The sequence below is a fragment of the Zingiber officinale genome, unplaced genomic scaffold, assembly GCF_018446385.1.
Source record: "Zingiber officinale cultivar Zhangliang unplaced genomic scaffold, Zo_v1.1 ctg72, whole genome shotgun sequence".
Classification (NCBI taxonomy): Eukaryota; Viridiplantae; Streptophyta; class Magnoliopsida; order Zingiberales; family Zingiberaceae; genus Zingiber; species Zingiber officinale.
Genome location: NW_024589968.1, coordinates 508,580 through 525,771, shown reverse-complemented (window position 1 = coordinate 525,771; position 17,192 = coordinate 508,580). Strand labels below are relative to the sequence as shown.

The 17,192-nt window shown below is 36.5% G+C and overlaps 3 non-coding genes and 1 pseudogene across 3 annotated transcripts; all 4 read left to right on the top strand.

The window, feature by feature from the left end:
• The first annotated feature begins 3,719 nt into the window (after nt 1-3,719).
• Nucleotides 3,720-3,917, top strand: LOC122037699. Its single transcript, XR_006127712.1, has one exon. It is a non-coding gene; the product is annotated as a U2 spliceosomal RNA (small nuclear RNA).
• A 2,781-nt stretch (nt 3,918-6,698) lies between these two features.
• Nucleotides 6,699-6,896, top strand: LOC122037682. The gene has a single exon (XR_006127696.1). It is a non-coding gene; the product is annotated as a U2 spliceosomal RNA (small nuclear RNA).
• A 2,782-nt stretch (nt 6,897-9,678) lies between these two features.
• On the top strand, nt 9,679-9,875 carry LOC122037694. Its single transcript, XR_006127708.1, has one exon. It is a non-coding gene; the product is annotated as a U2 spliceosomal RNA (small nuclear RNA).
• A 6,472-nt stretch (nt 9,876-16,347) lies between these two features.
• On the top strand, nt 16,348-16,532 carry LOC122037726 (annotated as a pseudogene).
• Nucleotides 16,533-17,192: the final 660 nt, after the last annotated feature.

The following is a 17,192-nucleotide window of genomic DNA, read 5'->3' as shown; positions in this document are numbered from 1 at the left end:
TACGGTAGGAAAAGGTACCGGATGTGGAGCAGCTGCTGCTACTGTAGGCACTGGGGGTACAGGTGCCACTGGTATAGGATACACTGTAGATCCAAGTGGTGGTGGCACTGAATACGCCGTAGGCTGCGCTGGAGCAGATGTCGGGTACACCAATGGTACCCCTGATGGTACTGTAAACAGGGTAGGCGTGGATACCGTCGGTGTGGCCAAAGTAGGTATCTCTACAGGAGCTATCGGGATTTGAGAGCCCGATGCTCCCGCTGCATCCTGAGTCTGTCCCTGACTGACAGGCTCACTAACAGTGGGCATCTCTGGCATATCCAGAGATCCCGTGGTCCTCGCACGTGGTCGTCCAGCACCACGTCTCGCAGCAATACGAGTAGATCGTCTCATATCTGTTAAATTAAATTACAGATATCAATACCAATATAACCAACATAAAATAACAACATACCTATTTGCCGTCTGGAGATGTTCTGTCGCTGTCCAGTCCCCAATTTGACCTCAAAATTCCGAACGTACATATCGCCGGAAATCCAAATAAATCCACAACGGAAATCCGAAATATAACCATATCGAAAATCCGATAATGCCCAGTTTGACTCGCAAACCTGGCTAACCCAAATATCCAGAATACCAACAACAGGTATCCGATAAATCTCCAAAAACCAAAAGCAAGTATCCATAACCTGCTCTGATACCAATAAATTGGTATCAGATAAATCCCGAAAATCCAAAATACGAAACAAAAGATCGTAAAACTGTGCTCTGATACCACTAAATTGTCACGCCCCCAGAAGAGTCCCTGTCCGAGAAAATTTCGGCAGCATCTCCCCTGTACGGCGGACAATCAAAAATTTTCTACAAGCACTAAATACTCAGCCACAGGCGGCTGGAATAATAACAGTAAATAAAATCAATCACCACGCAGTTTATATATGTATTCAGCCTCTGGCTGTCACAACCACGCAGTTAATAAAATAAACAACATAGTAATACTCTGACTCGAAATCAACCCTACTCAACTACACTCGTAAAGCCCAAATCCGATTTTTCTTACCTCTTCTGCCGTCCAGGCAGGCATGTAGTAGAGTAAATCCAAATCATACTAAAAGTCCATCCAACGGAAAGATTCCATACAATATCCATATGTAAGTCCAAAACAAAACTAAAATAAAGTCCGATAAAAGCTAAATGAAACAACTCAAAACCAAGAATGGAGTAGCACTACGTGCAAGGGGACTAGCGACCGAACTCCCTCCGACAAAGATCAACCGAAAATAACAACAATGGAGGCGGGTGAGTCCAACACTCAGTACAGTTGATATGCAAAGTAAAGAAACAACACCTAGCACTAATCATGCGTACTCGATAAGAAAGATAAGAATGCATCCGAAATAAGCAGATACTGTACTATCCAGGTCATGAGTATAAGGTCAAACAGTCAAGGAATAGAAATCTGTATGCATGTCAAACATAGGTATCCAAACAATATGCAGCATATAAATGCAGCAAACACAAACACAAGCAATAAATGCATCATGCATATGATGCCAATGATGCGTCCTGGTCACCCCTGACGCCAGTCGATCATCTCATACAAAAGTGAGGCCGAGTGGGTAGGGTTGTGACAACCGTGCACTCTGTCGTCACTACTCCTGATGAGTGACCGAGTGGACGGGATGCTGTCGGAGTACACCTATCCTCCTACCCCAAATCATAGATGGGGGAGCGCAATGCTCTCATCTCCCGGTACTCAAAGACGGGGAGGAATCCCTGCCGGATAACACGTTGTGTCACACTACCCATGAGCGGACCAACGGTGCCTAACAGAGTCCCTGCTGCAACACACTCAGCCTGAATCGACCACTAACCCATGAGTGGTGGTGTGTGCAGATCCATGTAACTGGCGATGTGCTCAACAATAATGGAGTGGACTATCGCACAGCATGCAATCATGCAAATGGTGCATGGCACTTACCACAAGAATATCCTGACCTAATCCACATATATATAAAAATGCATCAAAGGTCAACGAATCCAAAACAATCCCAAGGTATACAGAAGGTATAAAACCTAGGTCCTGAACATGGTCAAGCATGGCATATCACTACCCCTATAAGCATGTATAAACAGGTAAAATATACCTGAGACGCAAAACCAATCAATCAATCAAGCATGTAAGATTTGGGTAGTGATTAACCGAAAACAGATAAGAAACACAATTAATACAACATGTTAATTTAATTACTAAGCATATCAAATGACATAAGTCAAAAGTACCCGCCTCCGATAAAATGGTCAAAATCCTGACTCCGAGATACTCGTCTCGCGTCAAAGTCCTGTAATATTTATAGTTTACAGGTTTAGCTAATTTCATATAGATAAAATAGCTAAATCAAATCTACGAGAGGCTAACATAAATCCAACAATTAACTAGGGTTAATTTACCTTAACCCTAATTATCCCATTAATCGATTAGATTAAAAATCTAAACTTATCCTTAAATCAAATTAAGAACAATTCATGACTAACATTCCCTAGTTTCCATTCCAGGAGTAAGCTACAACGAAATAAACACACACCTTACCTAAACTCGCAACCGATGTTGATCCACAACTAGGGACAGTACTGCCAACACAGATTGATTGCTGCTGGAATCCAAGAAAAACCACCGAAGCAACACTTCCTGGGATCCTTCACTGAACGAAATAGGATGAAATCAAGAATCCAACCCAAAATCCCAAATTTTCTACTAAGCAACCCCTTACCTTCTAGATCGTAGTTAGGGCACCGAGGAAGGATTGGCCGGAGCTAGGGCACGGGGTGACCGGCAGTGGCGTCGGCTCTGTCCGGTGCGGCGACGACACTCTGCAAAGGAAGAGGCGTCGGCGGTGTGGCTCAGATCCACCGCACAGTGGCCGGCGTTCGCTCTAGGGCACGGCTGGGCGGAGAAGTGGGGTTCGGCTCAGTAGAGAAGAGAAGGAAATGGATGTGCGGCGGTGGAGAAGCGGTTATCGCTGCACTACTTTGTGCTGAAAGAAGGAACTCGGCCGGCGGCAGCGTCGGGTAGAGAAGGTGCCGAGAGGAGATGAGAACGAAGAGAAGGGATCGGCGTCTAGGCTTCCTCTCGTGCGGCGCCGGTTAGGGCAGGGGGAAGAAGTTGGGTGGTTTCGGCGTTGAGGGAAGAAAAAGAAAATAAAAGAAAATAAAGAAAAGGAAATGTAAATATAAACATTTCCTCGCTTAAACGGGGTAACCTAAACAGGCTTTTCCGGGCCCCGTTTTTGTCCCCGTTAACTCGTCCGTACGAGCTCCGAAAAATACCCGAAAAATTTCCAAAAATTCCGGAAAAATCCCTTATTAATATTCCCTATTTTTCCGGTATTTTACAGGGTGACCGACGGATGAGAGGCCCTGCTAGTCGACGCAGCTGCAGCGGCGAAGCAACAAACCTTAACTAGCTCCAGAACAAAATCGCAAGCAACAAGACTCACCTTTCTTTTCCGCGGCCTAGGAGAAGGAGACAAGAGAAAGATTACGGTTTGTAGTGTACTCTCGCCTCTTCTGAAAAAAAAACTCTAAAAAAACTGCAATGACCTTTTATACTAGATGGAGTTTACATGTTAGGGTTTAGAATTTAGGCCCATATCTTTTGTTTTTGATTGACGGAGTGGAACTAGTGCTATAAAAGAAGAGGCTATGACACTTTCTCATTCATACCTTTCTCGGCCTTTTGGCTAAGATCAAGTGTAGTATCTGTTCTTATCAATTTAATATCTGATACGTGGACCATTGGTTCACTATGATATTAAATTAATTTTTATTTTGGGGAGGGATCATTACAGTAGCTTGCTATTGGATCCTTCGCGTGTCATCCCTGTGTTGCACTATTGTAGGGGTTCGACGCCAAGATAAATTAAATTTTAATATTAAATTAAGTTTTTTTTTAAATTATTAATTATAGTGCAAGAAATTATATCTTAAAATTTTATATATCTAAAAATAAATACAAAACACATAAAAATAATTAAATTTTTTTACTGAATTAATTATTAATATTCAGTTAATGAATAAGAAATTATAAAATTAGAATTGAATAAATTGATGTTTTCTTAGATGAAATTTTGAAATAATTTAATTAAAATTTTAAATTTTTTAAGTTATTCAATTGAATTGAAATAACATAATTAGTGTGGTTTATTTTTTTAATTTGGTAAGAAAAAAGGATTTTACTCCGCCCAAGAAAGATAAAACACATACCAAACAACTTTCTAATAGGGAGGACATTTAATCCTTAGGGAATAAAACATGTAAAACACCTGTATCACTCGAATACCAATTTGGCTACACCGTGGGGGTAGAGTTTGGTTCAAGTTTGGCTTGAGGTTGGTTCGTTTAAATGTTATCAAGTTCTCAATTGAATTGGTATCAAGTACTCAACTTTCGCTGACTAATCCTGAGATGGTCAATCCAGCCATAAAAATTTTCCACCGGTCCATCAATCCAATGTTCTTAGATCAATCGTCCATTAGGGAAAATTCATCCGTTAATTCACCGAGATTTAAACTCGATCCTTAAATATTTGGAAAACTAAAAGTGTCCTATCATGGTACTATTACACAAGAACAACCTTATTTATAGTTTGAAACTTATTCAATTATTTATTAAATTTAATTATTTTATTTTATTTTATTTTATTTAACATGTTTATAAACAAGTTATTGATGATCATTATTCACCAATATACTTGTTCAAATTTATTCATAAATTTTTGAAGCATGTCCAATTAATTAAAATAGTGTTGTATTGAACGCACATAAATAATTTCATATTAAATTGAACACCAAACTTATTTTTGAACCATTGGTTCATTTACCGCCTTATCTGGCATGCTTGGGATATGCAACGAGGGCACAATGATAGGGCACGCTTGGGATATAAACCGAGAGCGCAATGTTGATACCATCTCGATGATCTTGAACCAACTCCAGACCAATGCTTTGGATAAATAGTCTCGCTCAGTCAAACTGATAAGTAAATTGTTCGGTCACACTGAAAGAACATGCCAAATGAAAGACCATGGGAAAACCCTAACCCTACGGTCTATGGAGGGCCCAAACTATAGGAGAATAACTCGAGGGGTGATTAGCTTGTGGGTTTGATTAACTAACATGTTAAGGCGCTTTCATACCTGGATGCAACAGAGTTGGGAAAGTAGGCAACAAAGTTCTTTAATATATTTTGCAATGGGAGAAGGAAGCACAAAGGCCAAACTAAGATTGACATTCCACATCTCATCCCTCCAGGCTATTGCAAGTAGATATAAAAGAAACAAAACGAGTTCAATAGGATGAACTCAGCATAGCAAATGAGAACCACCAAAACCTCAAGAGTAAGATGCATGAATTGAGACTTCCTCCTCAAAATATTTGACAATACGATTGATTATGTTTGAAAATTGAAAAGAGGGCATGCTAGCAATGGTTACTTGGTTATTGATCGGAATAAGACTTTTTACTATGAGAAAAAGTTTTCTTTTGATCTCGCACACACTAAAACAAGCAAAAAAAAATGTTAGTGACCAAAAACTAGGGGAAGTCTTTGGCGATAGCCCTCTGACGCAAATGACGCAAAGCCTCTGCGAGTGGCGGCCATGAGCACAACCACCGGCCAATATCAGAGCAAACTTTGTGGGTGTTCCTCAAGGCCTACGATGTCGGCAATTGGGTAAGTTTGCGACATGGACGCTATCTTTCCATGTGTTGGCAGCAGGCAACAAAATTGATCGGAGCGGTAGGAAAAGAGAGCAAAAGGAAGGGGTAGAAATTTTAAGTAGGAGATTTGTCAAGCATTTATAACTAACTATGTGCTATGATACCATTGTTGATACTCTAAATGCACGAATCAAAACGAATTAAAATGGTAAACACTTACAACAATCTCCCACAGATCTACAATCGACGACGATTGGACTTGCTGCCGGAAGAGCAATCATAGGATTGGAAAGCTCTCCACAATTCCACGAACCAAATCTCACCGTCTCAGATATTCTTCTCACTCTCTCGTTGTCTCTTTCTCTACACTGTGAATCATCCGCCATGATCCTTGGACGCACCCCTTATAAAGGAAAATAACTCAAGGATATAATGGACTTTTCCATTAATTGTAGTGGGGAACGTGGGCATGCTCCTACGTTCCCATTTCCTATAGGATCGACATCTGAAGCTGACTAGTGACGAGCCGAGCGAATCGAGGGAACAAACCTATAGACACCTTAGGCAAAGAATTTGATCAGCTTATGAGGGAGAGAGGCGGAGAGAGGTTGACCGATGGAGGAGATGTCCTGCTTGTCGACGCAGCTGCTGCGGCGAAGCAACAAACCTTAATTGCCTCCAGAACAAAATCACAAGCAACAAGACTCTCCTTTCTTTTCCGTGGCCAAGGAGAAGGAGACGTGAGAAAGATCACGGTTTGCAGTGTACTCTCGCCTCTTCTTAAAAAAAAACTCTAATGACCATTTATACCAGGTGGAGTTGTACTCTCGCTTCTATTTACAAACAAAAAAAACTGTAATGACCTTTTATACTAGGTGGAGTTTTGAGTTTAGGGTTTAGAAGTTAGTGCCATATCGTTTTTTTTGATTGACGGAGTGGAACTAGTGCTATAAAAGAATAGGCTATGGCACTTTCTCATTCATACCTTTCTCGGCCTTTTGGCTAAGATCAAGTGTAGTATCTGTTCTTATCAGTTTAATATCTGATACGTGGACCATCGGTTCACTATAATATTAAATTAATTTTTATTTTGGGGAGGGATCATTACAGTAGCTTGCTATTGGATCCTTCACGTGTCATTCCTGTGTTGCACTATTGTAGGGGTTCGGCGCACCCGACCAAGATAAATTAAATTTTTATATTAAATTAAGTTTTTTTTTTAAATTATTAATTATAGTGCAAGAAATTAAATCTTAAAATTTTATATATTTAAAAATAAATACAAAACACATAAAAATAACTGAATTTTTTTATTGATTAAATTATTATTTTTCATTTAATGAATAAGAAATTTTAAAATTAGAATTGAATAAATTGATGTTTTCTTGGATGAAATTTTGAAATAATTTAATTAAAATTTTATTAGGTTATTCAATTTAATCGAAATAACTTAATTAGTGTGGTTTTTTTTTAATTTGGTAAGAAAAAATGATTTTACTCCACCCAAGAATGATAAATCATGTACCAAACAACTTTCTATAATAGGGAGGACATTTAATTAATCTGTAGGGAATAAAATAGGTAAAACACTTGTATCATTCGAATACCAATTTGGCTACATCGTGGGGTAGAGTTTAATTCAAGTTAGGCTTGAGGTTGGTTTGTTTAAATGTTATCAAGTTCTCAATTGAATTGGTATCAAGAATTCAACTTTCACTAACTAATCCTGGGATGGTCAATCTAGCCATAAACATTTTCCACCGGTCCATCAATCCGGTGTTCTTAGATCAATCGTCCATTAGAGAAAATTCATCCGTTAATTCACCGAGATTTAAACTCGATCCTTAAATATTTGGGAAACTATAAAAGTGCCCTACCATTGTACTATCACACAAGAACAAACTTATTTATTGTTTGAAACTTATATAATTATTTATTAAATTTAATTATTTTATTTTATTTTATTTTATTTATTTAACATGTTTATAAAAAAGTTATTGATGATCATTATGCACCAATATACTTGTTCAAATTTATTCATAAGTTTTTGAAGCATGTCCAATTAATTAAAATTGTGTTGTATTGAACGAACATAAATAATTCCATATTAAATCGAGCACCAAACTTATTTTTGAACCATTGGTTCATTTACTGCCCTATCCGACACGCTTTGGATATGCAACGAGGGCAGAATGATAGGGCACGCTTAGGATGTGTACCGAGAGCACAATGTTGTTACCATCTCGATGATCATGAACTAACTCCAGACCAATGCTTTGGATAAATAGGCTCGTTCAGTCAAACTGATAAATAGATCACTGAAAGAACAGGCCAAATGAAAGACCATGGGAAAACCCTAACCCTACGGTCTACGGAGGGCCCGAACTATAGGAGAATAACTCGAGGGGTGATTAGCTTGCGGGTTAGATTAACTAACATGTTAAGACGTTTCATACCAGGAAGCAACAGAGTTGGGAAAGTAGGCAACAAAGTTCTTTAATATATTTTGCAATGGGAAAAGGAAGCACAAAGGCCAAAGTAAGATTGACTTTCCACATCTCATCCCTCCAGGCTATTGCAAGTAGATATAAAAGAAACAAAACGAGTTCAATAGGATGAACCCAACATATCAAATGAGAACCACCAAAACCTCAAGAGTAAGATGCATGAATTGAGACTTCCTCCTCAATATATGTGACAGTACGATTGATCATGTCTGAAAATTAAAAAGAGGGCATGCCGGCAATGGTGACTTGGTTATTGATTGGAATAAGACTTTTTAATATTAGAAAAAGTTTTCCTTTGATCTCGCACACACTAAAACATGCAAAAAAAAATGTTAGTGCCCAGAAACCAGGGGAAGTCTTTGGCGATAGCCCTCCGACGCTAACGACGCAAGGCCTCTGCGAGTGGCGGCCATGAGCACAACCACCGCCCAAATCAGAGGCAAACTCCGTGGGTGTCCCTCAAGGCCTACGACGTCGACAATTGGGGATGTTCGCAACATGGACGCTATCTTTCCATGTGTTGGCAACAGGAAACAAAATCGATCGGAGCGGCAGCAAACAAGAGCAAAAGGAAGGGGTAGCTATTTTAAACAGGAGATTTTTCATGCATTTATATCTAACTATGTGCTCTGATACCATTGTTGATACTCTAAATGCATGAATCAAAACGAATTAAAATGGTAAACACTTACAACGATCTCCCACAGATATACAATCGGCAACGATTGTACTAGCTGTCGGAAGAGCAATCATAGGATTGGAAAGCTCTCCATAATTCCACGAACCAAATCCCACCGTCTCAAATGTTCTCCTCACTCTCTTGTTGTCTCTTTCTCTACACCGTGAATCGTTCCCCATGATCCTTGGATGCACTCCTTATTAAGGAAAATAACCCATGGATATAATGGACTTTTCCATTAAGAGTAGTGGGGAACGTGGACATGTTCCAACGTTCCCATTTCCTATAGGATCTACATCTGAAACTGACTAGTGACGAGCCGAGCGAATCGGGGGATCAAACCCACAAACAGCTTCGCCGAAGAATTTGATTAGTTGATGAGGGCATGAGGCGGAGAGAGGGTGATCGACGGAGAAGATGTCCTGCTTGTCGACGCAGCTGCAGCGACGAAGCAACAAACCTTAACTGCCTCCAGAACAAAATCGCAAGCAACAAGTCTCTCCTTTCTTTTCTGCGGCCAAGGAGAAGGAGACGTGAGAAAGATCACGATTTGCAGTGTACTCTCACCTCTTCTTCAAAAAAACTCTAATGGCCATTTAGACCAGGAGGAGTTGTACTCTCGCCTCTATTTACAAACAAAAAAAAACTGTAATGATCTTTTATACTAGATGGAGTTTACATGTTAGGGTTTAGAATGTAGTCCCATATCGTTTGTTTTTGATTAACGGAGTGGAACTAGTGCTATAAAAGAAGACGCTATGACACTTTCTCATTCATACCTTTCTCGGCCTTTTGGCTAAGATCAAGTGTAGTATCTGTTCTTATCAGTTTAATATCTGATACATGGACCATTGGTTCACTATGATATTAAATTAATTTTTCTTTGGGGAGGGATCTTTACAGTAGCTTGCTATTGGATCCTTTGCGTGTCATCCCAATGTTGCACTATTGTAGGGGTTCGGCGCACCCGACCAAGTTAAATTAAAATTTTATATTAAATTAAGTTTATTTTTAAATTATTAATTACAATCTATGAAATTAAATCTTAAAATTTTATATATTTAAAAATAAATACAAAACACATAAAATAATTGAATTTAATGAATAAGAAATTTTAAAATTAGAATGGAATAAATTGATGTTTTCTTAGATGAAATTTTGAAATAATTTAATTAAAATTTTAAATTTTATTAAGTTATTCAATTTTATCGAAATAACTTAATTAGTGTTTTTTTATAATTTGGTAAGAAAAAATGATTTTACTCCCCCCAAGAAAAGATAAATCACTTATCAAACAACTTTCTAATAGGGAGGGCATTTAATCCTTAGGGAATAAACACCTGTACCACTCGAATACCAATTAATTCGGCTTGAAGCAAAGATTTTATAAAAGTTCGGCTTGAAGCAAAGATTTTATAAAAAAAAATTAATTCGAACCTAACCCCAATCTGAATACAATTCGAAATCTTTAAATATGAATCTAAATAATTCGACCAACTTGAATAACTTAATTAAAAATAATTTTTTGCTTGTTATTTTTATTATAATTTTTTATTTTTATCTCAATAATTTATCATTATTATACTAGCTTTAATATTGATATTCATAATTTTAAAAATAAAATTTGATTTAATTTTAAAAAGATTTATTAAATCCTAAATTTAGGCCAATCCTAGTCAATCTGGACTCCGATCCAATCCTAGTACAACTTAAAAATCCTCCGATCTGAATATGAAAATTTCTAATTCAAGTTGGATATTTTTCGGGTTGACTTGGATTTACGGATCAGATTTATTTTTGACATCCCTAATTATAAATTATTAAGAAAATTTAATGAAATTTTGTTCCTAGTTCTACTATATACCCACACAACTCAGCTACCAGCCCAATGTGTATGCTATTATAAAATTTATATAAACACAAAATATATATCATGCCAGGCCAAACAAAATCTATATATATTTAGATATTATTACATTTTTAATTTGAAATTGATTGATTAAAAATTTTATATTTTAAAGTTTATTTATTTGATTAATGAGTTTAATATTACAGTTTTTTTTTTAAAAAAATTATTTACAAATTTAATAACCAGTTTGTTAATAAATATAGTTTACAAGTTTTGTTTGTGAATATAATTTTTGAATAATTTAAAATCTTTGTTTTTAAGAAATTTATTTAATTTTTAATGAATTAATCAAGCTTATTTATTTAATTCATATCAAATAAATATAAATAAATGATTATCGAGTTAAACACTAAATTTTCTCATAAATGTTTAATTTATTTTTGTTATCGAATATATAGATAGTGGAAATTGTATTTGAATTTTAAAAAAGATAAAATTATGATATTATTTTTAGATCTCATTTGATCAGTTAAACTTATGAGTCTGAGAAATTTCTATCATTTTGATTTTTTTTCTTATTGTAATAGAAAAAAAAAATATTGTTATCCCTCATAATTTGTCGATTTTTTTAGAATGCATCTTTATGGTTTTTGAATCATTCATTTACCTTTATAATAGTTTTAATTTATTGAGTGCAAGTTTTTTTTTACAATTAAGTTAAGCCATATAAATTTAGAATTTCCATTATTTTTTAATGTTACAAACTTATATTTGCAATTAGTATACTTGTCATAAAACCAAAAAGCTAATAATCGCTTAGAATTTAACTACCATGTTGGAGATAGAGATGTTCTTTGTATATATTACAAGAAGTTAACAAGTTAATGACGAGTTCCTCTAACAAATAGATCTTTGCCATTAGATGATCTCGATAGGTTGAGTACAAGCAATGAGTCCATTTTTGCCCACCATATCAAAGATTGAACTAATTCTAGCATGCCTTATCGCGCCTTGAATTGGTTCGCTCAAATCATACATTTTTTATTGTATTGATACTGACAAATCTAAGATTTGCACCCTAAAAGTAAGTTAATTTGATAGGAATATTATAGCGAGGATTTGAGTTATGAAGTATGAATTTATATATTTGCAATGCTGAAGAATACTTTTGAGTCGCGAGATTTATCCCATCGTAATTAGTGTTCAATCAACCTAATCATGGAGCCTCCGAGGCTATGGTGCCGCGGCAGGGCATCTAGGTTATCACTCAGGCACCCACGGTTCGAGCCCCAGCTATGGCGAATTTGCAGGAATTTTTCCTCTAGATGGGGCACGCAACTAAAAGATGTTGGGCTTCTAGGCTGCCCGCTGCGAGCCCTTCCCGATTTACTTTGGTGTCCGGTGGAAAACTTTCGTGGGACCGGGTCGGTCATCCCATGCTCGACGTTACTCAGCCTGGTTAATTATTTTTAAGACTAGCTTAACATTACAAGACAACATTGGGAAGATGTAGAACTAATATCATCACATCTAAAAGCCTTATTGTCTCAATCATTTTGATTTTACAACACACATTACAAGAACTAAAACAAAAACATTTTAGATACAAGTCAATCACTAGAAATCTTCTCTAACCATATGAAAATGATAAGAAAGCCACATGCGAACTCAATTTGTTAGATGTTTAAAGCAGTTCCATTCCCACGCATTTATTGTTCGACCATATATCTGAATATTTGCCAAATCTTGAATCTATCGATCAATTCCCTCATTGTCCATGGTATAAACAGGGATTTGACAGTTGTTATTGTTATTCTTTGTGTCATTTATTAGACTTCGATCATCTTCATCTTCCTTGTAAGTTTTCACATATGTTTCGGCACTTGCCAAAATCAATCTTTCTACCATAAAAAGCTGATAGTTGTTCTCGACCACCGAGTCAAATATGGTTGTAAAGTTCGATGAGCATGCCAATTTGTACCTGTTACAAAGTTTGCACTCACATACAAAAACCAACATATATCCAATGCAGAAGTGCACGAATAGATGAAGCAACAAAAAAAAAACAAAAAGTAGTCCGGTGCACAAAGCTCCCGTTATGCGGGGTCTCGAGGAAGGATCCATTGTATGCAGCCTTATCCTGCTTTTTTGCAAGAGGTTGTTTCCAGGATTCGAACCCGTGACCTTTTGGTCACAAAGCAACAACTTTACCGTTGCAAGAGGCTGCACGAATAGATGAAGCAAAGAAGTTTATTTATTTCGATAGGCAAAGCATAAATTCCAGAAATTATAAATTTAAAGAACAGAGAGATTCTTATGAATGAGAGAAACAACACTTTGAAAATGGATTAAGAGATTGATAGACACATGGAAGTAGGAGGGTTGTAATCAAAGTTCATTCTTGTCATATTTTATGAATCTACTAAATCTTATTGCATTCTATAATAATAACAAGAATGAAAAGTTATCCATATGCGTTGAAGAAATTCTCCAGTGGTATCTCAATATGCATCATTTGTCTGCCACAAGAACAAATTCATCAAATGTTCTCATGTCACACGTTTGCAAGACTTTTGTGGCAAGTAGAGCAATGAAACTAAGAAAGAGTCACACGAGTCCAACACCAATTATTCATTTGAATGTCATAGAAACATCAGAGCTCATGAAAAAAGTGAATTTCTCTGGAAGGGTTTGTGTCATAGAAACATCACAACCCTAACAAAAAGTGAATTTCTCTTGAAAGATATTTTACTTGTATTATGAGATAGTTATTAGCTATTTTGCAAGTCAAATAACAAATTTGGAGAACCAATACCTTATCTGCTACATTCCTTAGTCTTTTGGCAACCAATACCTGCAAAGAAGTCGGGCCGGGAAGGGGTTCCCGGCGACGACCCTCCGACGCTCAAGTCAGGCAAGAGGAATTCAAGTGGCTTCGAATAAGGGAGAATGCGTACCTCCGGCGAGAGGTACGGGGATCGATACCCTGCATCTCCATAAAATATTTTATTAGTTTATGTTTTTTATTTTGTAGGTGAAAGTAATAAAACTCTTTATATATAATTTTATTATTCTAGGTAATCATTTATGAGAAATTCATGAACATACAATAGTGTTAATTTTTTTTTAGAGTTTAGGTTAAAAAAGTGAACATTTTTTTTTAACAGGTTTTCGTTGATGATCTTAGATCGATAACTAAGGTTATCAAGAATACCTCCAACAAAACACACCCTAAATGATCATCATTTGCGTATACATGGGTGTGCATGATAACAAAACACTATAAATATAATTTTGATATTCTGCATACCTTACTCTGCAAATCTCTTGAGTATCCAATTTGTTTTTTAAATTTAATTTTTTGTTATGCTTAATACTATAATCCAAATCCTACACTCAAAAGACAAACTCTTATTGACATAAGTGGAGCTAAAAAATTTCGTATTTCGCTGATTCTATGTGCTGCCCACGAATGTCGCCTAGGCTAGCATTTGTGTGTGTATAGTATGTTATGCGATCGTCCGTGCCTGATTGATAGAGGCACCTGGAATTGATCAAGGCGTCTCAATTTTTTTATTTTTTAAAATTAAAAAAATCCATAAATCGGAGCTAAAAAAATATCCTATATATATATATATATATATATATATATATATATATATATATATATATGTATATATATATATATATATATATATATATATATATATATATATTATACCCGTGAGTATCTAATTTTGTTTAATTTGAACATTATAATTTAACATATATAGACACTAAAGGTAAAATCTAATTAGTTTAAACTCAGAGCGTAAAAAAATAAAATAAAATAACACATGTATTCCAATTAGGGTGTCTGGATCAATTCTATGCGCTCGACAACACAGTTGTGGACTGTTCCACTAAAAAAAAAGCATTACTGACGGAATATTCCGTCGTAGTTCTGTCGGTAGAGGCATTTACTGACGGAAAATAAAGTGTCGGTGTAAAATTCGTCGGAAAATTATACTCCGACGGAATTACTGTTCCGTCGGTACATTTACCGATGGAATAACTAGTTTTGTTGGTAAATATATACCGACGGAAAAGTTATTCTCTCGACAATTTTCGCTATCCTAATCTGTGAGCCCGACAACAGAGTTGTGGACTGTTCCACCGCGAACGATATATATATAGGTGCCCATCTTGTATTAGATTTATTTTTTAAAATTTATTTCGTTTAGCTCCTGAGTTAAGCCGATTAGATTTAAACTTTAGGGTTTAGGAGTTGGATTATAGTGTTCAAGCTAAAAAAATTAAAATTAAAAAATTTTAAGTACCCATGGGGTATATAATATATGTATTTTGGGTGTTTAGGATTTACAATTTAAAGGAATAAATTTTTAAAAAAAATTGAGATGCTTGGATCAATTCTAGGCGCGTGAATTGTTCTGCCGCGAATGATCCATGTAAATTTCTCATGAAGGAGATCAATGATCATAAGCAAAGGAAACCGGAAATCTCCATGTTTCAGGAGATACATTCTCTTGTGAAACATAGAACAAACACACTATTGTAAAACAACAAATTACTACAATCAAAGTTAACTGCGAAATTGAATCATTACCCGTTCAGCAAGCACGCAAGCTTTGCCAGGAGTCCCAACACCAACTGCAATTAGTTTAACTCCTGCTGCATCAAATTTGGATGAGTTTGCAGGTATCAAAAGAGAAGAGCTAAACTCACCAACAAAAACATCCAAAATGCCTCATGAGTGCAACCACTGAAACACACTAATCTACACAAAAGTAGTTGATCATGTATCAATCAATCTGCTAGGACAATGAAACAGAACAGCTAACAATTGCCTAATCGAACAAACTAAGAGCAAGTGGTAATCAGATCTAGAGAAGAAAGATTTAGAAAATCAGTAGTTAGTATGAACGGGAGAAGGGAAAAAAGGAAGCAATTTGATATTTCGTTTTGGTCCCAGAGATCGCTGAGGAACAGGGCTCTCCAGTGCCCCCGCTGCGAATACACGGATACCATCAAGGGCATCCCGGGTTGCGGTCTCATTGACGCCGCTAGTGGCGACTGCGACAGAGGAACCATGCGACGCAGCTTGAAGGATCGGCATCTGAACCCGACTAGTGACGAGCCGAGTGAATCGGGGGATCAAACCCACAGATGGCTTCGGCGGAGAATTCGATCAGCTTACGAGGGAGCGAGGCGGAGAGAGGGTGAGCGACGGAGGAGAGGTCTTGCTCGCCGACGCAGCTGTAGTGGCGAAGCAACAAACCTTAACAACCTCCAGAACAAAATCTCAAGCAACAAGACTCTCCTTTCTTTTCCGCGGTCAAGGAGAAGGAGACGTGAGAAAGATCACGGTTTGCAATGTACTCTCACCTCTTCTTAAAAAAAAAACTCTAATGGCCATTTAGACCAGGTGGAGTTGTACTCTCACCTCTTCTTAAAAACAAAAAAAAATTGTAATGACCTTTCATACTAGATGGAGTTTAGAGTTTAGGGTTTAGAATTTAGTCCCATATCGTTTGTTTTTGATTGACGGAGTGGAACTAGTGCTATAAAAAAAGAGGCTATGGCTCTAATTTATTCATACCTTTCTCGGCCTTTTGGCTAAGATCAAGTGTAGTATTTGTTCTTATCAGTTTAATATCTAATACGTGGACCATTGGTTCACTAAGATATTAAATTAATTTTTGTTTTTGCGGCGAGATCATCTACTAGTTCTTTCGTGTGTTATCCTTGTGTTGTACTATTGCAGGGTTCGTGTGTTAAGTTCAATTAAATTTTTATATTAAGCTGGTCTTAGGTTTTGAGGTTTGGAAATAAGGGAATTAATTAATTTCCAAAAAATACCCTTAGTATATTTGTTTAATTTTTCTTCCATTTCATTTTCTCTCCTTGTTCTCTTTCATCATACTTTCTTTCTCCTCATTCTATCATCATATTTTTTCTTTCAATATATTTTATCTCTTCTTATTCTCTCTCATCACACATTCGTTACAATTTTCTCTCTCATCATAGACTCTCTCTCATTATTTTCTCTCTCTTTATTTTCTCATTTTTTTCATCATACTTTTTCTCTCATCATTCGTTCTCTCTCCTGAATCTCTCTTACCATACTCTCTCTCCATATTTTATCTAATCACACTTTCTCTCTCTTCATTCTCTTCCATCACTCTCTCTCCTTATTCTCTCTCATCACACATTCTCTATCATTTTCTCTTTGTATTCTCTCTCATCACTCTCTCTCATTATTTTCTCTCTCATCACTCTCTCTCATTATTTTCTTTCTCTTCATTTTTTTATCATACTTTCTCTCTCCTCAATCTCTCTTACCATACTCTCTCTCTCCATATTTTCTCTCATCCCACTTTCTCTCTCTTCATTCTTTTCCATCACACACTCTCTCCTCATTTTCTCTCATCACACTTTCC